The sequence below is a fragment of the Ceratotherium simum genome, chromosome X (genome assembly GCF_057802395.1).
Source record: "Ceratotherium simum simum isolate JZ-2026a chromosome X, ASM5780239v1, whole genome shotgun sequence".
Classification (NCBI taxonomy): domain Eukaryota; kingdom Metazoa; phylum Chordata; class Mammalia; order Perissodactyla; family Rhinocerotidae; genus Ceratotherium; species Ceratotherium simum.
Genome location: NC_141940.1, coordinates 44,915,495 through 44,943,294, shown reverse-complemented (window position 1 = coordinate 44,943,294; position 27,800 = coordinate 44,915,495). Strand labels below are relative to the sequence as shown.

The 27,800-nt window shown below is 41.1% G+C and overlaps 1 protein-coding gene across 1 annotated transcript in view; it reads right to left on the bottom strand.

The window, feature by feature from the left end:
* The window catches only part of SYTL4 (synaptotagmin like 4), a 48,357-nt gene extending 33,106 nt beyond the window's left edge, over window positions 1–15,251 (bottom strand). Inside the window, exons 1-2 of the mRNA XM_087427335.1 lie at window positions 15,116–15,251; window positions 14,527–14,621 (exon numbers count right to left, since the gene is read on the bottom strand). The gene's annotated coding sequence lies outside the window, so the exon portion shown is untranslated. The remainder of the gene's footprint in view (window positions 1–14,526; window positions 14,622–15,115) is intronic.
* Between the last annotated feature and the right edge of the window lie 12,549 nt (window positions 15,252–27,800).

Sequence of the window (27,800 nt, the reverse complement as noted above, 5' to 3'; positions counted from 1 at the left end):
AAGGATCAATCTGTTTCCAAGTAACTCAAGTGCATCCCAGAACAGAGCTAAAGAACATTTATAGTAATATAAAAATACACAGCACACAATGAGGTAAAATTCACAATATCTGGTGCCCAATAAAAAATTAACAGGCACACAAAAAAGCAGGAAAATATAGTCCATGATGAGGAGAAAAATCAATCAAAAACTGACCAAGAACTGACACAAATGTTAGAATTCGCAAAGTCATTAAAATAGTTATTATAACTGTATTCCATATTTCAAAAAATTAAAGACTTGGAAATATAAAAAAGACCCAAATCAAACCTAGATATAATAACTACAATATCTGAGATGAAAAATACACATGATGGGATTAACAGCAGATTACACATAGTAGTAGAAAAGATTAGTGAACTTGAAGACATAGCAATAGAAACTATCCAAATGAAACAGAAAGATACAAGACTGAAAAAAAAGGACAGAGCATTAATGAGCCATGGAACAACATTAAGCTGCCTAATATACATATAATTGGAGTCACTAAAGGAAATGGGGGCAATGAAAAGATATTTGAGAAAAGAAAACAGATCAGGGGTTACAGGGTACAGTGAGGGACAGGAAGGAAGGATTACAAAATGGTACAAGGAAACTTTTGAAGGTCATGGATATGTTTACTGTCTTGATTTTGGTGATGGTTTTATGGTTATTCAGATGTCAAAATTTATCAAATTGTATACTTTAAATATGTACAGTTTATTGTATGTAAATTATACCTCAATAAAATTGGTTTTAAAATTTTTAAGATTAAATGTAACTAAACCTTCTTGTAATCAGAAGTTTTACAATCGCAGAACACCTATAAGGCAGTAGGAGACTTTAAATGCATTCAAACAGTAAAATGTTGTTTTATATCAAAAAGTTTTTTTAATAGAGAATAAATAATACAGAGTAGATTTGAAAATGTTTCCATTATTATTTTTTCTATTAAGGTATAATTTACATACAACATTATAATAGTTTCAGGTGTACAACATGATTTGATATTTGTATATATTGCAAAATAATAACCACAAAAGTCTAGTTAACATCCATCACCATACATAGTTATGGAATTTTTTTCTTGTGATGAGAACTTTTAAGATTTATTCTCTTAGTAACTTTCAAATATACAATACAGTATTATTAACTATAGTCACCATGCTGGACATTACATCCTCATGAATTATTTATTTTATAACTGGAAGTTTGTACTTTTTGATCCCCTTCACCCATTTTGCCCACCTCCGTCCTCCCCACCTCTGGCAACCACCAATATGTTCTCTGTGTCCATGAGCTTGTTTTATATGCTAAGTGAAATAAGTCAGACAGAGAAAGACAAATACCATATGATCTTACTTATATGTGGAATCTAAAAAAAAAAGTTTCCATTATCATTTAATTTTGTTGCCTAAAAGATGTGTTTTATCTTCCAACTCTTCCAAATGAAGAATTTCAGTAAGTTTTGAATCATCTGTTAAAAACGTGAGAAGTCAGCATGCTTAGAGCAAGGAAGCTGGAACAGCACCAAAACATTTGTATAATTGTTTCCTGGAACTATAATATGAGTATAATTATTTAGTAAGTGCATCCAAAGATATACTTCTTTTATTTTTAGATGTACATGTTTTGTGAAGTATCTTTTTCAGCTATGACAGTCATTAAAATCAAGTATAAAAATAAAAAGAACTTAGAATCAGACCTCCAAGTAGCTGTATCATAAACTAAGATTTTCTTTAAATGAAGCACACCTAATGTCACTGCTCTCAACAAAATGAGAGCAAAGGTTATTAAACCATTAATATTAAAATTAATTTTAAAGTGTTTATTTCATCTCTCATCCTCTATTTCATTTTTGTGAATGCTTTATAATATATAATAGTACAGTGGTAAATATATAGTTTATAAATAAACATATGTATATAAGGGTGATCAAAATTTTTGGTGGTAAGAGAGAATGATGAAAAAAGTTGGGAAACCCTTTGCTTAAAGGAGGGTGAAGGGAAACCATTCTTACAAATCGCCATATGTTATCGTGATTCTGCTTGCATATAGTTATGATGCACGTTAACTAGGAAAGAATAAACCATCCTGCTGACTGCAATGCAGTTGTCCCGATGCAAGAAGGGCAACGCAATGAATAAGGATTTGTGCTGCCATAAGGTCCATTCCAAAGTGGACTCTGTTAACTAATTGCGACCAAGGCAATTACAGTATCTGAAGCAGACCAATCTAACGCACTGTCAGAATTAATACCTATTACATGTGTGGGTTTCCAAAGCATGGGTGAAGTATAGCCCTAAAGACTAGCAAAATCCAGCCCCTTTTGGAAAAAAAAAACTAATTATTTGAAAATCTAAAGGTAAAAGAGAGTGGATTTTAGAGCACAGAAAAATGAGACCAAAACAGGTTATGTGGTGAGTCTGCAGAACTTACAAAAAAAAAAAAAAAAAAGATTCCACGTAGAAAAGAAAACTTCCGGGGATGCAGGGTTTCCCTAAATAAATCCCCTTTTTTGGATCCAGCCACCTATGCGCAAAGGTACCAACTGGTAACGTCTTTTTGGTTGGTAACAGTTGAGTGAGCATGCCACATTGCTTACAGTCAATAAAATGTTTACATTGGGATACTGTATTGGTTATTTTATCAACTGTTCCTTTCAATTTTAGGGTGATGTCCCTCCAAGAAAACAACTCTAAATATGTTTATTAAAATGTGTCTGTCTTAGATATCCAGTCAAGGCCAGTCAGACAAATTTAAGGTAGATTCAAATTGCAAAGCTGCTAAGTCTGGTTTCTCTGATCTTTCCAAGTTCTCTTTGGATACAGACCCACACTCCCATCCCCCTAAGCCCCTTCTGGCTCCTGGATTAAATAATGTAAATGGATATAGCCCCAAAGATTCTTCTGTGAGACCTCCCTCTGCTGTCCTGGTAGTTATCTTTGAATGTCTGTGTGGTTTGAGGCCTTCAAAATCCTAGTTCTCTGCCTGGCTGGAGCTCTGTATTCTGTACTGTTTAAAGAATGCTCATTAGCTAGGAGGGCCAACTATGTGCTAAGTGCTGTGCTAGCTGGCTAAGGATAAAAGAATAATGCATAGTCCCTGACCACAAAGTGCTCACAGTCTATTGAAGGGGGTACTTAATAGATAATCATAAATGAACATGGTAATCAAAGAGATATGCCCACAGGGTATTATGAGAATACCAAGGTGGGGTAACTACTCCAGCTTGTGGAAAGGGGTCTAGAAAGAGATACCAGCAGCAGCACATGAACTTGTTGTGAATAATGTATACCAGTTGGTTAACCAGGTAGAGTGTACAGCATTTATGAAAGCATGGAGGCATAAAGCAACGTGGTATGTGCAAGCAGTGCAGTGATACTGGACAGTAAATTGTAAGGGAGGATGTGGAAGAGGCAGGTGGGTCTCATATCACGTGGGAGAAGGAGCTTGATATGCTATGCTCAGAAACATGGATAATTAGTCACTGACAATGGGAACCACTGAAGAGTGTTAGGTAAGGCAAGGACTTGTTAGATCACTCTGATAGTTATGCAGAATATAGATTTGAGGAGGCTGTAGTATAAATCCAGGGGGAAGATGATGAGAACCCAAAGTAGAGGGCAGTGGCGGTAGATACGGAAAGGGGCATATTGAAGACATAACACTGAGGTAAAATCTGCAGGACCTGTGAATGTTCTAACAACACAGAACAGCCTCTTCTACTAGGACTTGGGGTTTCTGATGTGCTAGATTTCTAATTAAGAGCAGTATAACATCAAACAATGCCTACAAGCACTGAATCTGGGGCCAGGCTGCTTGCGTTCAAATTATAGCTTCACTACCTTTTAGCTGTGTGACCTTGGGCCTCCCTGAGTCTCAGTTTCCCCATTTATAAAAACGGCGATTAATAACAAGAGGTCCCGCCTAAGGCTGTGAGGATTCAAGTATACATCATGTGTAAAGGGCATAACATAGTGCCCGATCTGGGAGAGGCACCCAACATTGGTAGCTGTTTAGTTTTAATTATTATTAACCATATGCTTTGGAAAATATATAAGCATATGGCTGTTTTGACTTCTTACTGTGAAATCTGAGAAATCTAATCAGTATTCTTGCCCAGATGGAAAGTCACCGTAACCTCTCTGCATGGAGGTAGGCTGACAAACATAAATATTAAGCATATGTCAGTAATTTGATATGATCAGTTTAAAAGATATTTATTTATTCACTGTTCCAGACAGGACTTTAAGTGACTTACAAAGATTCATAAAACATAAAAAAAATAGCATACATTTAAAAAACAGGATCAAAAAGAAAGCAAACAAGACTGGGGACAAAGTAGAGTCATCAGAATCAAGTCTCCAAAACCAAAGGGCAGCTGAGGCTTCCCAATGATTGGTGGGGTCTAGACCCCCACCAGCCCTCCCATGGAGCACATGCACACTGCACACAACATGTCCAGGCCTGTCTGAACTGAGGTCCATTCTCAAAAAGTGTTATGGTGGCCAAGTGGTTTTTTATTTTCCCGTAACAATGAGAAATCTGTAACTAGCTCTCAATTTTACAAGATTCTGATTTTGGTTTTGCACTAAGATTCTTTTGCCCCCTACAATCCCTTTCAAAATAGGTTCTACAAAAGTGGAGTTTGCATGTACTAAGGCATTTTGCAGTTTTAGCTCCTTTTAAGATATCCACCAACTGATGAAGAAGAAGAAGATGACGATGATGATGATAGCAGTTAACACTTCTATAATGCTTACTGCGTACCAAGCACTTTTCTAAGCACTTTATGTACACGGAGTCATTTAGTCCTCACAATCATATTTTGAGGTAGGTACTATATTATCACGTTTTACAAATGAGGAAAGTAAGGCACACGTGGAGCAAATCACTTGCCCAAGGTCATACATCCTATAAGTGACAGTCTGGTTTTTGAACCCAGGCAGTCTGGTGCCAGAGCCTGAGCTCTTAACGACTATGCTACACCATCTCTTCATATTCTGATAATATTGCTCGTACATGGTAGTATTTGGAAAAGGGGACATCCTACCCTCAGGAACTGGAGATAGTTTTTTTTTTTTGAGTCCTCAGCTAATAACAGATGAATGTTTGAGAGGCCCTCAGTCCGGCTTACTTTCTCAGCCCCCTGACCTCCCCATGCGATGAGGTATAACAGGCTCAGACCAACTCCACACATGGGAAAGGACCCATTCTCCGCATCCAGGATATCCCTTCTGAAGAATGGCAGGAGCATATGGGGGAAAGCAACTAAAATATAATCTCTTCTGTTAGCTCTCAGAGTCATAGATGGGGACTTTCCTCCAGATTAAATTTACACGGTTGCCTTTCAAATACCACCAAATTCTGTTCATAAATGGTTTGAGGAAATTCCCACTTAAAATAATATATACTTCTCTAAAGTAAGTCCCAGAGGGAAGCTGGATGTCTTAACATATATATATTTCTCCTGCAGAGTGGTTATTTGGATACACGAAAATGTGGTCTTTTTTTCATGATTTGATACTTTTTTCCTGCTCCTCAGCAACTCCAGCCATCTTAAACCTACCACCATTCCTAGAAGGCAGCTCTCCATAAATGTGGTATACAGATGTAAGTAGAAAAGATCATAAAAATGAGACCACGTGTCCAAAACTCCCCTTGGCAACAGGGGAAATGCATATATTAAGACAAATCCCATTTGGCTTTCCAGCTCGCAAGACCTAGACATGGAGCTTCCTCTCACATGAGCCAGACAGGCTCACAAGAGCCCCATGAGGTTGAGGGGGCAAAGGATGGCCAGTTCTTCCTCTTCTCTGCCAAAGTCCCTTTCTTTAACATCCCCAAAGTTTAAAAAGATAGAAAATCCTCCACTAAAAGAACAGAATGTTTTAAAATCCACGTCATTTATATGCATAAAACATTTTTTTTAAAGTATGGTGAGAGCCGACACGTTGTCATTTTTCAATAAGCCTCATCACCATATGGAACATCACTATCTTTCCTTAGTCAACAAGCTTTGATAAACCAGCACCCCCACAAGGAAGACCCTTGTCTCCTGCCAGGGTCACAGATGGTGGGGATTTCTAAACTGAAGTCTAGCTAGCATCTAATCATTTCTTTCAGGCCACAGCACCTAAAAATCACCCACGCAGTCCCCTTAAATGACAAATCATGATGGTTTGTGACTAATCCAGCCCATCTTCACACTTAACTGTGATTTCATGCATTTGGTTTCTTTTTTAATTTTAGGGACGCTGTGATCTAGCTATGGCTACAGAAACCTTAAACACAATCAAATAACCTGTGGTTGAACTTAAATTGAGCTGTATATGTGGCAGATAATTTTAAGGTGTTATTTAAGGCTTATAATACATAAAATAAATGCTAATTTCTTCCAAATAAAATTTTAATAAATATATGCATGAGTATACGTACACAAAAGAATAGGTATAAATTGGAGAATATAAAATAAAGGTAAAATATTAACGTACCACAAGCCCTCTTTCCCTCCTAAACTGCTTCACCATAATTGCTTTACACATTACATCAAATCCCTAGAACAAGATTAGTACATGCATTATCAACATCTGGTCTACAGCCAGGAGCAATGTCCTAATATTAAAAAAAATACTAAAGCATAAAAAATTTAAAACTGCTAAAATGTTCAAATTACATATGTATATATCTGTTTTATCTTCAGTTCTGACATAGCATATGAAAGTACCTTAAAAAGTTCTAAGCGGGGGAGGAGATATGAATTTTCATAATTCAGTTAATATAACTTACAATAAAGCAAGGCACTCAAACTGTCTAGATGGACTTTCCTAGTCCCATAGATGTAAATATGTGACCTTGGTATTATTATTAGTTCTAAATACAACTACACATTCAGTAATCAGCATATCAATGAGTAGGCCCTATTATTTTATAAAAATGAATAATCTCCCCCACTAGATAGAAAGCCGTATGAGAGAAGGGGCTTTGTTTTGTTCATCTCTGTACCTTCAGTGCCCAGAGCACTGTCTGGCACATAATATGCACACAATAAATATTTGTTGAGTAAATGAGCTGGCATCAAAAATACCATACATATTCAGCCACACCCAAGAGCTTATCACCCAGGACTTCTCCACTTTTGATATCACTAATTCAAATACTCCCCTCTGACTACAACCCCCTATCCTTGCAGCCTGTTCACTCCCCAAGCCCCACATCAGTTCTCAGACCTCATGGGTGGGAGAGAGTCTTCCACAGACCCTTCTGCTTTCACCTTGTCAACTCCTTCCTGTCTTCACTTCCTTCCCTAGACACTTTGGATTCTACTGTTTCAACTGTGCTCTTGTCAATATCTTCAATAAACCCAGCTTCATTGCAAATATCTGATAAAAACATAACCCTAGAGGAGCTCAACTGTTGTGCTTTATGCCTGCACTGGGACTACTAAGATCTACCAGAGAAAAAAATCACACTCTGGTACATTATTATCAACGTGAATTCTCGGTCACCAAGCTCACCTCAACTCTGCCTGACACTCCAGCTATGCCTCCCTGGTCCTAGCTTGCTCTCCTGTTTGCCACAATAACTATTTCAAACCTTCCTCAAGCACCTCCAATCTTCAACCCAAACCTTGCCCCACCTCAACCCCTACTCTAAGAGATGACCTCTCCTCTTACATCATAGAGAAATATAAATGCCCTCAGACAAGTCCCTGCCACCAAATCTATAAACCTATTTCCATCTATATCTATTCACTTTTTGTTCTTCCCTACTGCAATGTCCTTCCTCTTGTTTAAGGGTAATCCCTCCACCTCATTCTGGATCCTCTCCCATCTGGCATAAGGACTTTTCCCTGTAAGGACTTTGCTTTACAATTATCCCTTCCTTCCCGTCAGCCTTTAAAGATGTCTAAATCCCTCCTAAATTAAAACAAAAAAAATTCTCTGGATCTCAACCCTGCCCCTACCACCCTCTCTCTGCTCTTCAGAGGCAAATTTCTCTAAGGATTGTCCATATTCACTGCCTCCACTTTCTCATCTCCCCAGTCATTTCTCAACCCACCAAAGTCTAACATTCCACCCCTCCCCGAAATTGCTCTCATTAAGGTCACCAAGAACCTCCTAAATCCAATGGACAGTTCTCAGTCTTTATATCTACCTCCCTAGACTTCCCTGAATCTTTAGCACCGCTGACCATTTTTTAATGGAGCTATTCCATTTTGAAAAACTTATCCTACTGATATTCAAGTAGATACACAAATATAAAATATCATAAGGATGCTCAATGTTTGAACCAGCAAAAAAAAATTATACAACAATTTAAATATCTATCAATAAGAAACTGATTAAATAAATTATGGTACATACATATAATGGAATTCTATGTTGCTATTAAAAAAAAAGAAGCAGTTCTATATATACTGACACTGAAAGCTTGCCACAAATATTAAGTAAAAAATACACTGCAAAACATATATATTATGATCCCATTTGTATTTTCTTTTTTTTGGTGAGGAAGATCGGCTCTGAGCTAACATCTGTTGCCAATCCTCCTCTTTTTGCTGAGGAAGATTAGCCCTGACCTAACACCTGTGCTCATCTTCCTCTATTTTGTACATGGGACGCAACCACACATGGCTTGATGAGCGGTGTATAGGTCCGCACCCGGGATTTGAACCTGAGAACACCGGGCCACTGAAGCAGAGTGCGCGAACTTAATCACTACGCCACCAGGCCGGCTCCCCCCATTTGTATTTTTTAACATATAAGTGCAGACAGGATAAACGGATAGATGGATGGAAGGAAGGAAGGAAGGAAGCAAGGAAGGAAGGAAGGGAGGAAGCAAGGAAGGAAGGAAGGAAGGAAGGAAGGAAATATTTTATGTAGGCATGGAAAACGTCTGGAAAGAGATACAAATTTAATATTATTACCTCTGGGGAAAGGGATGTAGAGAGGAGAACAGAAGACTTATGTTATCTTTTATGGGGTCAAATAATAAAAATGTAGTTAGATCTTTAAGCACACCAACATTTGCAAAGTACGTAAAAAAAGAAGTTCAAAGGAGATCAAAAAAGAATGGTCCAAGACTGGGTAAAATATATTTTAGTGTTTCCAGAGCTAAGAGAGGAGAGATAGAAGGGTGCTTAATGGTTCCAAACATGGAAAGAGACCTCTACTAAAAACAAGGAGAGGTAAATATCCAATAGACAAAGATCATGAACAGATAATTCTTGAAGGAGGAAGATCAAATGGCCAATAGATATAAAAAAGAAAAAGTTTCACTCCTACTGGTAATAAAGATATTTTTATGTTTGCCTATCAATTCAGAGAAATTTTAAAAAGACAATATTCGATTTTAAAAAGGGAAGACATAAGAGATACTCTCATACTTCGTTGGCAAATGTAAATTGGTAAAACCTGTTGGAGAAAGCAATGTGATGATTTGATTTCTAAAAAACTGAACTTCACAGAACTTATCACAATTACAATTAAATCATTGATTATGTGATACATTGTTTAACATAGACCTCCTCTGCTGAAGTAAGTTCCATGAAAAAAAAGGCCATCATCTATCTTCTCCACTACCTAGCCTAGAAACTGGCACATTGTAGGCCCTCAGTAAATCAACCCATGCTTTCTGACAAGTTGCAAGCAATAGTTGAAAGACACTGATACTAAAGCTATTCTGATGCCTGAATTGAGAGCGCTACAAACAAGAAACAGTGTAGACGCCATGGAAATTTTCCATCTCTTAAGAATTACTTGAGTTCAAGGTAGGTTTAGATAGTCACAGATATGAAAGCCACTGTGGTCCATCAATTCAACTATTCCACCAGCACCGTCTGATCTCCTGCCTTCTTATATTTCTGTCACAGCCACCCAGAAAAATCCCCCAACCTAGATTGTCTACATTCTGTTTCTACACCTGGGCTGACGAGTGCCGCTGAAGAGAATGGATACAGGGTTCTGGGACTTGGGGCAGAGACAAATTCAAGTTATCCAAACCTTTCTTGACTCACTATGATGTGGTATCTGGATGATATGCTTCTAAAGAGCTCCTCTTTCCACCCCTCTCAAATGCTATTCCAACTCCTCATCGCTCTCGTCAGATGGGTCCTCCCTCAAAATCCTGTCCTTCCACAGCTCCTTCCTTCTTCACAGCTTCACCAGGCCGGCTTGCCACAAATATTAAGTAAAAAATATATTGCTCTGTCTCAATGGGAGAGCTACCTCCCTTTCTCTAATGCCAATCTTTTCACCTCTTTCAATCTGGAGCCCCCACCCTCCTGCTTCCTCAGAGACTCTGCCTCATCAAGGTCTGTGCCATCTACACATAAATGGGCTCATCTCTCTCCTATATTTAAAACAAAATGAAATTAACAACATTTTCTTGTCCCTTGTGCCCTACTGTCTATAAGAAACACTCTCACCTTCCCATCATAGCCAAGCCTCTTCAAACTGTATACCATATTCCTTATCAGTCCTTCTTCATGCTCACTCCCCAACCCTCTACAATCTGCCTTCTCTCCTCCCGCAGCACTGATGTCGTCATTGACCTCCTAATTGCCAAATCTAATGAACATGTTTTTTAAATGTTTTATAGTGTGTTTTATCTTATTACAAGAGGGGTACACATCATGAACAAAGTTATGACATATGACAGACTAGAGAGAAAAAAACTTGCACTATATAACAGGCAATGGGTAAATATTCCTAATAAATATACTGTTCTTATAAACAAATTAAATATATAACCCAAAAGAAAAATGTGCAAAGGATATTAAAGAGTAAGTCTCAGGAAAAATACACATAGCTAACACACATGAAAAGATACTCAGCCTCACTAGTGATCAGAGAAATGCAAGTTAAATCAGTTAGATACTATTTTTCACCTATCAGATTGGCAAAAATTAAAAAGACTGTCCATCCTCAGCAAGGGCCTGAGGAAAAGCAGTCTCAGTGGTGAGAGTGTAAACCTTCTTGGATGTCACTTTGGCGATGCTCATTCACATTTTTAAATGTACATATCCTTTGACCCAACAGTTCGCCTACTAGAAAGCTATCCCACAGAAATATTTATGTGTGTGTATGTCTATATCTATAGCCATCCTCGAGCATTGTACAAAGATGTTTATTGCAACCTTGTAGTGGCTTAGACCAGAGTGATAGGCAGAGGAGATGGAGACATGTGGCAGAATATATGACACAGCTGGAAGGTCAGGTCAACAGGACTTGCTGACGAATTGGATGCGGGGGGGTGAAAGAGAGGAATCAAGGGTGACCCTAGGTTCTTGATCTGAGCAACTGAATGGATGATAGTGCTATTTTACTGAGATAGGGGAGGCTGAGGGAAGGGGCTGGGGATGTGAGAGGAATAAGGAGTCCTGTTTGGCCATGCTACGTTTCAGATATCTATATGACACCCAAGTAGAGATGTCAAACAGGCCACTGGACAAATGAAGCTGCAGCTTAGAAGAAAGGCTTGGGTCAGAGACATAAATTTGGGAGTGATGAGGTGTATAGATAGACGGTATTTAAAGCCATGGGGCTGGAGGAGTGTTTCTAGGAAGATTCTGGATGGAGAAAAGTCCACGGACTGAGCCCTGCGTCACTCCAATGTTCAGAAGTTGGGGAGATAAATTTAGTAGAAGAAGGGGCTGAGCAGAAGTTTTTTGTACAAACTTGAGTTTCAAAGAAGTTAACATAAATCAGATGGTGGAGAATCACATACGTACCACCGTAACAGGGGGCCCAACTCCTTCCAAGCCTGTCTTTTAAGGGATTCTAGCGTTTTTTTCTTTCTGGATATTTCAAAATACATTTAAACATAATAGAACTTTTTTTCTTTTATGTTGCATAGTGGTTTCCTCACACTGTATAATTCTCCTAGTATAAAACTAGTCAAGTACTACACAAGTAGCACTCAGCAATGGCTTTTTCATAAAATTCATAATCCGATAACTACCTCATGCCTAAAAGGCTAAGGGTGACTTGCGGTCAGAAGCTTAATTCGCGGCATCTTTTATCCTTTTGGGCTGTTTGCTTCCCTACTGCACAGTAACTTGCACCTGCTTCTTACTTACGCTTACACCAAATGCCTAAAACACCTCAAAACATCTGACAATCCATGTCCCTTCCTCTCAGTGCAGCCCCCCTTCCCACCCACAAGAAGCACAGCATCTTTACATTTCCACTTTAAACTTTAGAAGTTTCCATTCAGAGACTCATGCCTTAAAAAAAGAGAGGAAGTACTTCCAACTAGGTCCAAGTTGTCATCAGGAATATAATCTGAAAGCAAAACTCAGCAGAAGGAAAGCTGTGTGAGAACTGGGCCTGAGGCAACCTTATAGCTATAGGGTGACTGACTGGGGACACTTAGTTTCAGGTCCAGGAGAGCACAAAAGAGGCCCAATTCCTAGAACGGTCATGTCATTCATTAATTCATTTAACAAATATTAGTAAGCACCTATGAGGTGCCAGGCTCTGTTTTGGGTGCTGGGATCCACTGGTGAATAAGACAGACAGAAATCCCGGCCCACATGGAATTTACATTATGGAGTGGGGAGAGGAACAGACAATAAAAAAGAAAAATGAATAAAATACACAATATGTTACACTGGAGTAATAAGATAGAGAAGAGGCATATAGAATGTTCAGGGAAGGGGTTGCAAGTTTAAATAGGGTGGTTAGGGAAAGCAGGTGAAAAACAACTAAGAGAGGTGTTAGGGCTTTCCTAAGGTGTAAATAAAGTGCTTTAGGACACAGGATAACTGGTAATTCTGCTTAGGGGAAGGAATTGTGTGTTCAGTAAGGTTGTCCCAAAGGAAGTGACTTTAAAGCTAAATCTTGAGAGATGAATAGGAATCAATGGCAGAGGAGTGAGTCTGAATGGCAAGTTATCTTTTCAGGGGGAAAAAAAAAGGAGCAGCTTGAGCAAAGGCCCAGAAATGGGATCAGGGAGGACATTTTCTCCTGGACTGTCCCTGCCTAAGGTACTCCATCCATCCCAAGAACACACTCACCCTCAGGCTCCCTGGTCTGGTTGCTGGGAAATCCTTATCACTTCCCACACTCTCATTTCTCCCCTAGCCAGCAGGAAAGGAAGGAGTTGAGTCAGCCCTAGGATCCAAAGTTACCCTCTCCTAACTTCAGGACAATTACTACAGAGCTGAGAGCCCCAGAGGCTTCATTCAGGCGGGTACACTCAGGGGTGTGTGCTTTTAGTGGCAACGTGGCAATTGGCCCCATGTTGGAAGTAAAGTGGGCAAGTGGGGAAAATACCAGTGAGGTAAGTAGTCAAAAGTCTCCGCAGTGCATCTGAGGTGGAGGCAAGGACCAAAACTTATGCTTCAGCTTGGAAGGGAAATTTTTAATCACTTAGTCCTCACCTATGAGCTATTTAGTGTTCCCAACATCTAAGACAGCACAGGTGGTGTGACAGGGGATAAGAACACAAGCCCTGCAGTCAGATGGCCCAGCTCTGCCCTTCACCAGTTGGGTGATTTGGGGCAAGGCACTCAACCTCTGAGTCTCCTTTTCACCATAACATGGTTACAATTGTAGTGCACAGAGTTACCATGAGGATTATATGAGATAGTTATGTATAGAATTTATCACAGTGCCCAGCTCAATGGATTCTAACAACCATTATTAGTAGCAGCCTTGAAGGGGAAAAGCCCAGAGAGCATCAACCAGAAAGCTACCCTCACTCACAGATTATGCCTGAACAGGCCTCCAAACTCCATTTCACTGCTCCCACCTAGAGTGAGGCACCTGAAATTATGTTATCAGAAATGTTCATTCCCTGCCAGGGAAATCATTTGGTTAGCCAAGTTAGTGGTCTTTTTCCACTAGGATTTCCAGCAGGTGCTAAAAAAACTACGACAACAAACTTCATCAGGGACTCAACTCTTTGCATTAAACATTGTTCTCTCCACAGACCAGCGGGTAAACACATTAGGTCATTAACACCTTAATATTAATGGATTTATGAGGGGTGGGGGTGGGGAGCTGAAAGAGCAGAAAAGAAACCAGTTAAAAATAGGAGGTCCAGGATGTACTGAAGACTAATTTCTGTCACAAATGTACAAGGTCTAAGGTCCACCCTGCCAAAAGCAGTATTCTGGAATGCTAGGTCCTCTCGTCCTGAAGAAGCAGGGTGCTGGGGAAAGAAACTGTCAGTTAATGAGAAACAGACCACCTGTTCAAGTCGCCAGAATTCTAACCAAATGAGTTCACTACCAAAAACCCCAACCATCTCATCCCACGTGAATGGCTGGAGGCCCATCTCTCTGCCCCTTTGCAAAGTATCACAGAAGACAAAAGCGTTCCGTGCCCCTTCTAAGGGTTCTGGGGACCCTCCTCCAGGAGCAAATCCCCGCAGCCTGCCTGAAGGGTCGCAAGATAAAGCTGTTCGGCTCCAGGGCACACAGCCGGGTCCCCAGTCCCTAGCGCAGAGGGAGTCCACTGAGGCAGGACTCGGGGCCAACTGGCCTCCAGCCCTTACCTGAGGCGGACAGACCGAGGCCAGGGAAGCCGACGCCACGACGTCCAAGGTCCGGAAGCAGTGCGGGGCCGAGACCCCGCGCGACGGGCCGGGCGCTGCGAGAGGAACCGCGGAGAAGGTGACTCGACGCCTCCGAGGGCGCAGTGCCCGCTAGGCAGCCGGCCGCATCCCCGCCGCCAGGGCCAGCGCTCGGGCGGCCCCAGCGCCGGCGGGCGGGAAAAGCCGAGCCGCCCGGCACGAGGCGAGCCAGGGAGGAGGCAGAGCCGGAGGGGCACAGCCCGCGCTAGCGACGGGTGGGCCGGGGCAAGGGCCCGCAGAGGCCCAGGAGACAGCAAAGTGGCGGAGAGGGACCGGCCCAAGCAGACCGGAGTCCAAGCGTGGGCGTGCGGTCCAGACAGGCAGACAGGGCAGAGGGGACGGGCGGTCAGCTAGAGCCGGGGAGGAGGAAAGAGTGGGAGAGCGGAAGGGAGGAGGGGAGGGCGCGGCTCCCCGAGATGGGGGTGGGGGCGCTTGGGCAGCGAAAAGGGGCTGGGGGCCCAGGAGGAGCCCCAACCCAGGGCGAAGGGGCGGTCGCTAGCCGCGGACTTACCTGTCACCTGCAACAGGTGCCGCGAGAGGGCGAGATGTCCCAGTGCCGGATTCAGGGCAGGGTCTCCGACTCACAGAAGACCGCAGCCCAGCTCCGGCGGCCTGCCCTATTCACCCTCCCGGGAGGCGGAAAAAGCTGCAACTTTCCCTAGAGCGGGGAGGAGCTGGGCTCTTAAAGGGGCCGCACAGCGCTCCGGGCTCCTTAGTAGGGGGCCGCGCCACCCGAAGGGGAGCTCTGGGAGCCACAGCCTTAAGGCACTGGAGAAATGTCGTCCCGGGTTAGAAAAGGGAGCTTGAGGACTGGAGATAGGGGTCTAACACTAGACCTGCCCCGCCTTTTACTTCCATCCGTGGTCACTCTCTCAGATGATAAATCACTTGCCTCTTGCGCTCTGCTGAGCCAAAAGTTGTCAAACTGTCGTGTACAGTGGGATTCGTGTCTAAGACGATGCAGAGTCTAGACCATAAAATTTTAGAAGATAAAATATGATACTATTCTGATCCTTTGACTTTCATACTTTTATGGCAAATACAAGTCTGTCTAAAATAGAAACATTTTGGGCAAAAGACGTAGACTAACTTCACACCCACAAACACAACTGGTTAAAATATTCAACTCACTAGTAATCAAAGAAGAGCAAATGAGAACAATAATGAGATTCTTTGGCAAAGGAATTTTTGTTTGTTTGTTTTTATAACACTTAATGATGACAAAGTGGCCACCAAACAAGCTCTAACATAATTCCTGGGAAGAGTGTATGTTGGTTAAAAATCCTTTTAAAAAGCATATGACCAATATATATCAATAGATTTTTAAATGTTTATATCTACCTAGTAATTGTTGATTCCTTTCCCCTTCTCTCTCTCCCACCTTTGCTCTCCCTCTCTTTTTCTCATCAGCCATTAACCCTGCTCAAGTCCCTCTCATCTGTCATCAGCAATTAAACATGCTCAAATCTCTGGCATCTTAAAAAAAAAAGTCCTCCCTACATCCTAGGTACCTCTCCAGCTCCTCTTTAAGGGCAAATTTATTGAAAAGGTACTTTACAGGTACATTTGCAATCTCCATTCCCTTACTTCTCATTCAGCAATTTGGCTTCCTTCCCCAACACTTCACTGAAATTGTGCTCAACAAGATACCCAACCAATGACCTCCCTGTCAATAAATCTATGTCAATAAATAAATAAATAAATAAATAAATAAATAAGGCTTTTTCCCTCATTATCTTGCTTGACCTCTCCCCTACATTTAACGCTGTTAACCATTCTCTCCTCCTTAAAAGTCTTCCTGTGGCCTCTATGACTCCATACTCTTTTGGTTTTCCTCCTACCCCTTTGCCCTCTCCTCAGTCTCCTTTGTAGATTCCACTCTGTTATCTAACCTCTGAAAGCTGGACACTCTCAGGACTGGGCTACATATACTCTCTCCCTAAATGATCTCTTTCACTCACTTGGCTTTAATTATCATCTATATGACCACGACTGTGATTTTATAGCTCTGTCCAGAGCTCTTCACTGAGCTCTGCTTTCTTGACATGTCCACTTGCATGTCTGGCAGGCACCTCAAACTCAACACATCTAAAGCTGAACCCACCATCTTTCCTCTTAAATTTGCTGCTCCTCCAGTGTTTCCTATTTCAGTAAATGACAACATGCCATCCAAGTTAGAAACTTGGCACCTAGCATAGTGCCTGGCACATAGTAGGCCCTCACTAATATTTGTAGAATGAATGAATGAATGTGTCCTAAGGAAACAGAGACATTTGCAAACTTTTTCTACAACAATGTTAATCCTAGTATTACTTACAATAATAAAATACTAGAAAAAAAAACCTAATGGTTCAATGGTTAAGTAAATTATAGTATAATCATACGATGGAATAATAGCCAACAAAACTGGTATTTACACATAGTTCATAATGACAGGAAAATGCTTATGTCTAATATTAATTGAAAGTAGGATACAACATTTAATATAAAATATTGTCACAATAATTAATGGAAATTGGGGGATAGGTGTGGAAAAAAGACTAGAAAGAAATATGCAAAATATTAATAGTGGCTATCTCTAGGTGGTAGAACTAAATGAATTTTTCATTTTCCTCCTACTTTTCTGTATTTTTCAACTTTCTTATAATGAGCATATATGGCTTTGATAATATAAAACATCTTTTTTGAAAAATATTAAAAGGGAAAGAGAAAAATCATTTTAATTCTGGCAGACAAAACAGTAAAATTCAGCTCCCAGGCTCTCCCCACAGTTTTTTTCCATCCTTTAGCCCTTCAATACCCACCTGCAGCCTGAAGTGTGAAGAAACCACTTCAAAAAGGAAATCCTTTTGTTTTGTCTAGCTTTGCCAGCTCAGTCCTTGGGGCCTCTCTGCTCAGCCCTAGGCTTTGAATGTGTTCCACCTCTCTAACATGACCTGTGGAAACTCCCACCAAGCTCTTCTCTGCTCCTTCTTTGCAGTTGGTACTTGGCAGGAACTGGAAACACCCTTGGCCGGAAGGGACTTCAGAAAACATTTAGTCCAATCCCCTTATTCTTCAGCAAAATTTCCAGATGTTATTTTAGGTTTTTTACCTTTTTCTATGTGTGCAGTTTCTCACTCGCCAAGGTCCACCTCATTAAAGAGGATGTAAGGATCTGACTCCTTTACTCTAAGATAGTCTCACTGAACCAGCTGGAAATACACAGAGACAAGCATAAACAATGAACCAAAACCAAGTTCGTCAATGGCCTGTTCACATAGATTCTGTGCTTTGCAAACTGCTGTCCATTTCTGTTTGATCCTCCTTGTTTGCCACAAAGACTCTGTGCTCAAATTCTTATGCCAAATACTGAGAGGGGTCCAATGCAAGCAAACCCAGGCAGTATCCTGTGCAGCAATGTAAACAGGAACTTATGGATTATTATCCTATGTATAGTATGTAAGCTCCTGTCTCATAGTGAATGACTGGCTTCAATGAGTTGTTCAACTTTGCCACACTGAGGAAGTTCTGGCTGGTGCAAACTAATAAGATGGAGATTTTCCTCAGCCCCAGGTGACAGGATGCCTCAGTATTGAGCAATTGCTCATTCTTAAAAGTATTAAATATTTCAAAAGTACATGAATATATAGAGAATAATATAACAAGGATATGCCCACTACCCAGGTTAAGAAATAAGGCATTACCAATACAACAGAAGCCCTCTGTATACACCTCCATCCTAAGGTTTTCACTGTCTCAGATTTTATCTTGATCATTTGCATGTATGTCTTTATACATTTGCCACATATGTATCTATCCCAAAACTATAGGTAGTATCACTCTGTACGTACGGTCTGCAATTTGCTATCTTCACTCAAGATTATGCTTAGGAGATTTATCCCTATTGATATATGTAGCTTTAATTCATTCACTTTTACTGCTATAGAGCATTCCAGGCGTAAAGATATTGTAACTTATATATCTGTTTTTCTATTGATCAAGTACTTTTTTCAATTGCCAAGTCTTTTTTTGTGTGTGTGTGAGGAAGATCAGCCCTGAGCTAACATCCGTGCTAATCCTCCTCTTTTTTTTGCTGAGGAAGACCGGCTCTGAGCTAACATCTATTGCCAATCTCCCTCCTTTTTTTTTATTCCCCGAAGCCCCAATAGATAGTTGTACGTCATAGTTGCACATCCTTCTAGTTGCTGTATGTGGGACGCAGCCTCAGCATGGCGGGAGAAGCAGTGCGTCTGTGCGCGCCCGGGATCCGAACCCCGGGCCGCCAGTAGCGGAGCACGCGCACTTAACTGCTAAGCCATGGGGCCGGCCCCGCCAAAGTCTTAATTCTGGATGCCAGGACACTACCTCTTCATTTCCTGTTGGGTAACAGTTTACTTTTGTAAAAAACAACAAAAAATGCAGGCTTCCTGACAAAGCAAATTTAGTGCACTAATGGTCCTCAGTGAGTATAGGGTGTAAAAAGTAGATTCAGTCTCTTATTCACTCAAGATCAGGGTTTCTCCACCTTCGCACAATTGACATTTTGGGCCAGGTAACGCTTTGTTGTGGGGGCTATCCTGCGCATTGTAGGATGTTTAGCAGCATCTCTGGCCTCTACCCACTAGATGCCAGTAGTGACAACCAAGAATGTCTCCAGATATTGCCAAATATCCTTAGCTGAGAACCACCAGTCGAGATGTACTGAGCACCCATTATATGCAAAGCACTTTATAGGTGCTATGGGAAGAAAGAAGATGAATAAACACTGAAAAAAAGTCCTTTCATTCAAAGATATGTTCGAGGGCCGGCCCCGTGGCTTGGCGGTTAAGTGCGTGCACTCCACTGCTGGCGGCCTGGGTTCGGATCCCGGGTGCGCACTGACGCACCGCTTCTCCGGCCTTGCTGAGGCCGCGTCCCACATACAGCAACTAGAAGGATGTGCAGCTATGACATGCAGCTATCTACTGGGGCTTTGGGGGGAAAAAATAAATAAATAAAATCTTAAAAACAAACAAACAAACAAACAAACAAAAAAAAAAAACAAAGATATGTTCGAGCTTCTACTATGTGCAAAGCATATTGTGCCAGGCACTGGGATTTTAGTGACCCTTTCCTCAAGGAATTCACAGTTTATTGCATGACATGGGGGGAGGCAAACCACAAACATAAAATTATAATATAGTGTGGAAAGTGCAAAGCTGGGAGATACACAGGATATGTGGGAGCACCTAGGAAGGCCACTTACACCAGCTTGGTGGGGAGTGGTCAGTGAAATGTCCCTGGATAAAGTAATAGCTTCTCTGAATCTTTAAGAATGAATAGGAATTAGCTAGACCAAAAAGGCATTCCAAGCATTCCAGGCAGAAGAATAGCAAAAGCAAAAACAAAAAGGCTGGAAACTCTAGGTCTATACAAAGGAAGTACAAGGAAGTTGGTATTGCTGGAGCATAAAGTGCAAGAAAAAAGTGATGATAGATGAGGCTAGAAAGATGATGTATTAATTTGCTAGGACTGCCATAGCAAAGTACCACAAACTGAGTGGCTTAAATAACAGAAACTTGTTGGCTCACAGTTCTGGAGGCTAGATGTCTGAGATCAACATGTCTACAGGGTTAGTTCTTTCTGAGGGCTGTGAGGAAAACTCTAATCCCATCTCCCAGCTCTTGGTGGTCTATTGGAAATCTTTGGCATTTCTCGGCCTAGAGAAGCATCACCTCAATCTCTGCCTTCATCTTCACGTGGCATTCTCCCTCTGCATATGTCCTTGTGTCCAAATTTCCCCCTTTTATAAAGATACCAGTCATATTGCATTAGGGTCCACCCTAATGACCTCATCTTCACTTAACTAATTACATGTGCAATGACCCAGTTTCCAAATTAGGACACATTCTGAGGTACTGGGGGGTTAGGACTTCAACACATGAATTTTGGGGGGACACAATTCAATCCATAACGGATGAGTAGGGATTAGAACTTCAGAGGTCTTGTGAGTCATTTTAAACAATTTGGACCTTATTCAGTAGCTAACTATAGTCATTCAAGGATCCCTGGAGTTCTCTACTCCATCATTTTTGGTGACATCACTAGAATCATTCTTCATTCTTTTCATGGCTCAATAATATTCCGCTATATAGATATACCACATTTTGCTTATCCATTCATCAGTTGATGGACATTTGGGTTGTTTCCACATTTTGACTCTTATGAATAATGCTCAAATAAACATTCATGTATGAGTTTTTTTGAGCATATGTTTTCAAATCTCTTGTGTATATACCTAGGAGTGAAATTGCTGGGTCATATGGTAACTCTGTGTTTAACCTTTTGAAGAATCACCAGACTGCTTTCCAAAGTGGCTGCATCATTTTACATTCCCACCAGCAATGTATGAGGGTTCCAATTTATCCACATCCTCCATAACACTTGTTATTATTGGTTTTTTGATTATAGACATCCATTCGGTATGAAGTGATATCTCACTGTAGTTTTGATTTGCATTTCCCTGATAACTAATGATGTTGACCATCTTTTCATGTACTTATTAGCCATTAGTATATCTGCTTTGAAGAAATGCCTATTCAAATCCTTTGTCCATTTTTAAATTGTTATTTGTCTTTTTAGTATTGAGTTCTAAGAGTTCTTTATATATTCTACTTAAACTCTTGAAAAGAGAGGGTGGGTAGGGGGAAAGGAGAAGGACAGTCTTAGAGGGGGAAGTGGCATAGAATTGTATGCAGATCTCAATTGCAGATTTTTTTGTTTGATTTAAGAAGAGAGTCCAGGTCAGGGAAAAATGTACTGAATTGTATTGAGGATGGGTCCTTTGTGGTTATGGCCAAAACTAAGTAAGTGCAGGATGAGGACTGGTTTGTTTTTTGGAGGTTGATAATGCAAGGCCGAAAACTTTTAAGACCTAGTCAAAGATTTATTCTGGGTGTTCATTCATTCTAATAAAAGCATTTCTGGGGGAAAGAAAACCATTACTTACCAGGATATGAAAGCAAAAGATAGGGACTCTTTGTTACAAAATGCAATGACTGTATTTTAGTTTTATTTTCCTTTGACACTCTAGCAACGTTTGACACTGTTGCCCATGTCTTCCTTGTTAAAGTCTCCCCTCCTATGGTTTCTGGAACATCACAGTCTCCTGGCTCTCCTATTTCTCTGGCTATCTTTCTTAATCTAAGAACCCACTTTCTCTGCCCACACCTTAACACTTAAGGCTTAAATGTCACATTAATTTATTCAGAAGAAGTCTGAGAGCACTAACATTTACTAGTGCCTGTTACATGCACTGTTTTTAGGAGCTGAAAGTGCAGCAGTAAACAAAAAAAGATCTGGTGCGCATGGAGCTTACATTCTAAGTCAAAGAAAAATAAGCAATAGCACTAATAGCAAACAGACATAACACTTACTGTTATTCTAAATACAGTTCTAAGGTATTAATCTAAGATAAACATGTCCACATTTAGTCCTCACAAAAATCCTATGATGTAGATACTATTATTATTCCCACTTTACAAATAAAGAAACTGAGGCACAATGAGGTCAAAAGGTTAAATCAGGATTTGAAGCCAGACAGTATGGCTCCAGAGTTCAGGTTCTTAACTAGTACTCTATATTGCCTCTTGGCGGTAAATAAATATATCAAATAGGACTTACCAAGAGGTAGCCAAAGTGGCCTTTCAGTGATCATTCCTCACCATTCAACTCCAGTCCATATAAGAGAATTCTAGAGATCAATTGGATGAAGAGAAAGAGAATTTTTTGAGGGGAATTCATGGGAGTAGAAAGCACTACAATTTCCCTGCTCAAGCTAAGCAAAAAGGTCCCAATTAAACCTTTCAGGAGGGGAGACTGGCATCTTCCTTCCAGGCTGGAGTCTTGCTGCACTACAGAAATTTTTAGGCCTGCCTGTGTTGCCACTGAAGCAGGAAGAGTTCGTGGGAGAACCTCACATGTGTCCTGTGGTGTCTGGAGAAGATAGACACTTGTGCTTGACTTTTACCTGAAGAAGTCTGAAGGCAGAAGGCTAGTTGAAGTTGTTCACAATGGCAGGGCAAAGAAAGAGATCTAGACTTCCGAGGGACCATGTTTTCTATGGGCCAAGTAGTTTCCTCTGAGTGTAGCTGGCAAGAGCCAAAGGGGAAGACAGTCAGAGGGTACATTGTTCTCATCAGGCATGGTGCAGGGAAGAGGTCCTCACTAGGGGGATAGGGAGTGAAGGGGTCTCTGAAGAAACCACAAAAGCACATCACAGAAAAAGGCAGTATTTGGGTATCTATCTCACAAAGGGTATTGATAGCCAGATTACACTAGCCCCAGTCAGTTAAGCCTCTCACTGTTCCTTTAAGACTTCCTCTCCCTGTCCACTCCACCCCTCAAAGCTAGAGGAGCCAGAAGCAGCAGAGCAAGTAGGGGAGGAGGTGGAGTAAAGAGAGTGAAAGAATAGACCAAGTCACCTTACTTCGCTAAAGATCTGTGGGATCTCCAGTCAAGCTGCACTGGAGGTTGGGGGCTGGAGGAGAAGCTTTAAATTGAATGTGAGATGGAAATTTTGATTTTGAATGGCTAAACTTTTTAATGCCTGTGAATTAAACAATTGTAAATATCTGAGAGTAACCAAAAAGCTAATGGGTTACATACATAACATAATATGGAATAGTGATATGGTACCAAAAAAAGCAGGGTAAAGGAATAGAAAGTGATGGGGGTGATATTTTATACATGTTAGTCAAGGAAAGCCTCTCAGAGGATGTGACACAAATGAAGTGAAGAACCAAGCTATACTAGTATCCTTGGCTCGTCTCTTTTCAGTATACACAATCTCCTTGGATGATCTCATCCATTCCCATGGCTTCAATTTCCCCTGATGGTTCTCAATCTTGTCTCTACCCTAAATTTTCTCCTGATCATCAAACTCATATTTAATGCCTACTAGATATCTCCATCTCAATGATCACGACCACCTCAAATTCAACTTTTCCAAACTTAAACTTCCTCCCAAACCTCTTCTGTCCCCAGTGTTTTCCATCCTAGTGAATAGCACTACCAGTAGCAAAAGCCAGACACTGTCGCCATACCTAACTAGTCCCCAGATCCTATTGTTCTCATCACCTAAATAGATCTTGAATTCCTTCCCACTGCCACTACCCTAACCTAAGCCATAATCATCTCTCACCTGGGCTACAACAATAGCTCTTGACTGGTCACCCTCCTTCCAATCTATTTTCCACACTGCTGCTAAAGTAATCTTCCCTAAATCCAAATAGGATCATGGAGGAACTCAATGGCTCTTGATAGTTCTCAGAATTGAGTTTTTCACATGGACTTTCATGATCTGCTTTCCATCTATCTTACAAGCTGTCTCTTCTACCACTCCTTGTTCTTGAGTGCTCCTCTCCCAGCCAAACTAAATGGTTTGCACTTTCCTCTAAACCCCAAATTCCCTTATGTCTCTTCCATCCTCCCTTTATCTTCTCCAAGCTAATCCTTACTCATTCTTCAGCTCAAATGTGATCTCTTCTGGAAAGCCTGTAACCCACTAAGATGGGTGCCCCTCCTCTGTGCTCCCATTGTCCCATAGTACCTTTTATATATTTCTGACATAGCACTCACTCCATGGCATTCTCATTGTTCAAGTATTTGCCTCTCCCACTAAAAGGTGAGCTCCTCTTCCTCTTTTTGCTTGAGGAAGATTAGCCCTGAGCTAACATCTGTGCCCATCATCCTCTACTTTGTATATGGGATGCTGCCACAGCATGGATTGATGAGCAGTGTGTAGGTCCGCACCTGGGATCCAAACCCGCGAACACCAGGCCACCAAAGCGGAGTGCACGAACTTAACCACTACACCGCTGAGCCGGCTCCCAGGACCTATGTCTTATTGATCTCTGTATCCATAAGGCCTGGCACGTAAAATAGGTTCTCTTTCAAAATCCAGACTGTTCCTTTGCCTGAACTCTTGTTTCCTTCACTCATCCTTGCCCTTTGAATTTCCAGTCATTCTCAAAGATTGCATTAGTCTACCCCTACAGAATGTTTGTGTGCTAGATAGCTAGCAGATTCATTTCTCCTAGGGCTGGTTCTCAACCAGGAGCAATGTTGCCCCCCTCCTCAGGGGACATTTGGCAACAACTGGAAACAATTTTGGTTGTCACAACTCAGGGAAGGAGTGGGGTGCTACTGGCATCTAGTGGGTAGAGGCCAGGGATGCTGCTAAACATCCTGTAGTGCACAGTACAGCCGCACCTCCCTGAACTAAGAAACGTCCAGCCAAAAATGTCAATAGTGTCAAGGGTAAGAAACCCTGCCTGAGGGCAAGCAAAGCCCCTCAGCTACGGTGGACTTTCTAGCCTTGTTTCTTTTATGCTGAATTGCAGAGCTGCCTGTAAAATTCGGTCCTGTCTTCTGGGGCCTAAGATAATGATGAGGAGGAAAAAGGAGTCATAAAGATAAAGTTCTTGTGGGCTAGGGTTTTGCTACATGACCAAAAACACATTTGAATGTATGCTATAACCCATATTTGGGAAAATGCTCACTTACAGAGAGATGGGCCATTCTACAAATGGCCCAAAGGGCTTTAACTAAATTCAGAGAACTTTTAGGGCCGTTATTTATTTTGAAATTATTTTATTGAGGTCATATTGGCTTATAACATTGTGTAAATTTCAGGTGTACATTATTATATTTCAGCTGCTGTATAGACTACATCGTGTTTACCACCAATAGTCTAGTTCTCATCCATCACCATACATATGTGCCCCTTTACCTCTTTCGCCCTACCCCTACCCCCTTCCCCTCTGGTTACCACCAGTCTATTCTCCTTATCTATGTGTTTGTCTGTTTGTTTATCTCCCACATATAAGTGAAATCATACGGTATTTGTCTTTCTCTGTCTGACTTATTTCACTTAGCATAATACCCTCAAGGTCCACCCATGTTGTCACAAATTAGAGCCATTATTTTTGACTCTACCTAAGCACACTAGGCAAATTCCTCTACAAGTGGAAAAGGAAAGAGTAATGAACATTTTTGAGCTATTTCTATGTGCCACACACTGTATAAAGTACTTTACATGCATGATCTCTTTTAATCCTCACAATAGCACTATAAATCAGGCACTGTTATTATCTCCATTTTACAGATGAGGAAACTGCGGCTCTGAGAAGTTAGGTAACACATTAACGCTAAGTGAAGAAACAAGTACTTAAATACAATGCCTTTTTATTACACCATGTTGGGATGATTAGTGCTCCAGACACATAAAAATCAAGTTCTCAAGGCAGACGATATCTTCTAATACTTTCAACATTTTGTTTGGGTCTGTGAAACTTAAAAAAGAAAAAAGTAGTTTGGCATCCACTCTAAGTCCAGTTAACCCTTTGTTTGATTCTTCACACTTGAATAGGACCCATCCTCCTTTGGTACATTTCCATTTGGGGGCACTGTAGTTCAATAGAATCATGCCTGGACTGGGAATCAAATTAAATTAATCATGTGTAGTTGAAAAAATGACTGTGGCATTTACATCACTATTCCTTGGTTTCTCATCTGCAAAATGTTAAAGTTTGATTATGACAACAATAGTCTGTGAGAGATGTGATATATCCCACATACAGGCCTTTCTAACATGTAACTTCAGGGTCCCTTCTCAGGGCCAGACTCGCTCCCTAGCCAAAGGCCCCTAGGATTCAGTCTGTCTTTCCCTCTTTCCAAAAGTGCTGCCACCCTCTCTCTCCCCTTGGGGTTCTTATCAATATTCCCCTTCCTCCATTCTGTAGAGTGGGAAACAATCTCAATACCCCAGAAGACAATCACGGGAGTTCTTTTTATGTAACCTGTGATACCATTACTAAACTCATCCTTCCCTTACAGGGAGTGACTATTGCATGGGTCAGAATCAGAGGAAAGCATGGATCGTGCAACTTTTCTGTTGTTATTAAGAACACTATTGAAGACTGTTCTAGCGCCATATATAATGCTTCGTAGGAATGGTGGTCATTGTAATAAGATTGTGCCTGCCTTATAATGCCTCAATTACTCAAGCATCAACAGTTGCCTCAATGCAAAGAACAGTTTGTGCTGATGCTGTAGCATGTAGTCTGACCATTTCACACCACAATCTTCATTACTAGTCTTTCCCCCGCTCTGATTATACCTACTCTAATATCACAAGCTTCATCTTCAAGGACCTTGAGGTCACATCTCCACCTACCTTGCTGTTGCCATTCCTTTTTTTTTTTTTTTTTATAATTTTTATTTATTGATTGATTTTCCCCCCAAAGCCCCAATAGATAGTTGCATGTCATAGCTGCACATCCCTCTAGTTGCTGTATGTGGGACGCGGCCTCAGCATGGCCGGAGAAGCGGTGCGTCGGTACACGTCTGGGATCCGAACCCGGGCCGCCAGCAGCGGAACGCACGCACTTAACCGCCAAGCCACAGGGCCGGCCGCCATTCCTTTTTAATAACGCAGTTCAAACTTTCTCTCTTCAGACTTACAAGGAGGGACTATCTGCACATCTCTTCACATGGGTTTAATCCCTGCTTCCTTCTCTTAAAATTCTCTTTGTGGTTCTTCTTGAACTTCTGCTTGACAATCTTTAGGCTGTTTCTAATGTGTAGCCAAATGTGTGTGAGAATGGAGCCTGACAAAAATAAACTGCAATTAGATGTGCAGGCAGTTACTAGGAAGCTTCAGCAAATTTATTGAGTTCTGGCACTCATTTTGAGCAAACAAACAAGTTTACTGAGAGTCCACCCTTCCCAGATACCTTTCTATTTGAAGCTCAGTAAACTTACATCTCACCTCAGCGTGAACTGAAAAGATGCAACAAGATTTCCAAAAGAAAGATATTTGACTAGCAGAATTAAAGTTAAAAGTAGTCTTCTTTTTTAAATAAGATTGGTTTCCTCTGTGCTCTAAGTCCTATGATTGGCCTGTGACAAATTTTTCACATGATATCTCTTTCTTTAGGTCTTCAAAAAATCAGACTCACAACAGGATTTTATGAGAGTGAAACTAGGGACTTAAAGAATAACAGAACAAGAAAGAAAGGACAAATATGAAGGATAATGTCCAAATTCCATCCTTCTGTTGCAACCGCTAACTGTCCAGAGGAGGAAACTGGTAGAAAGTCGATGCTTCCGTTGCTCAAAGTAGTGAGACAAATAATCAGAGGGGAAATCCCCTAGGAAGAAAAAGTGTGCAT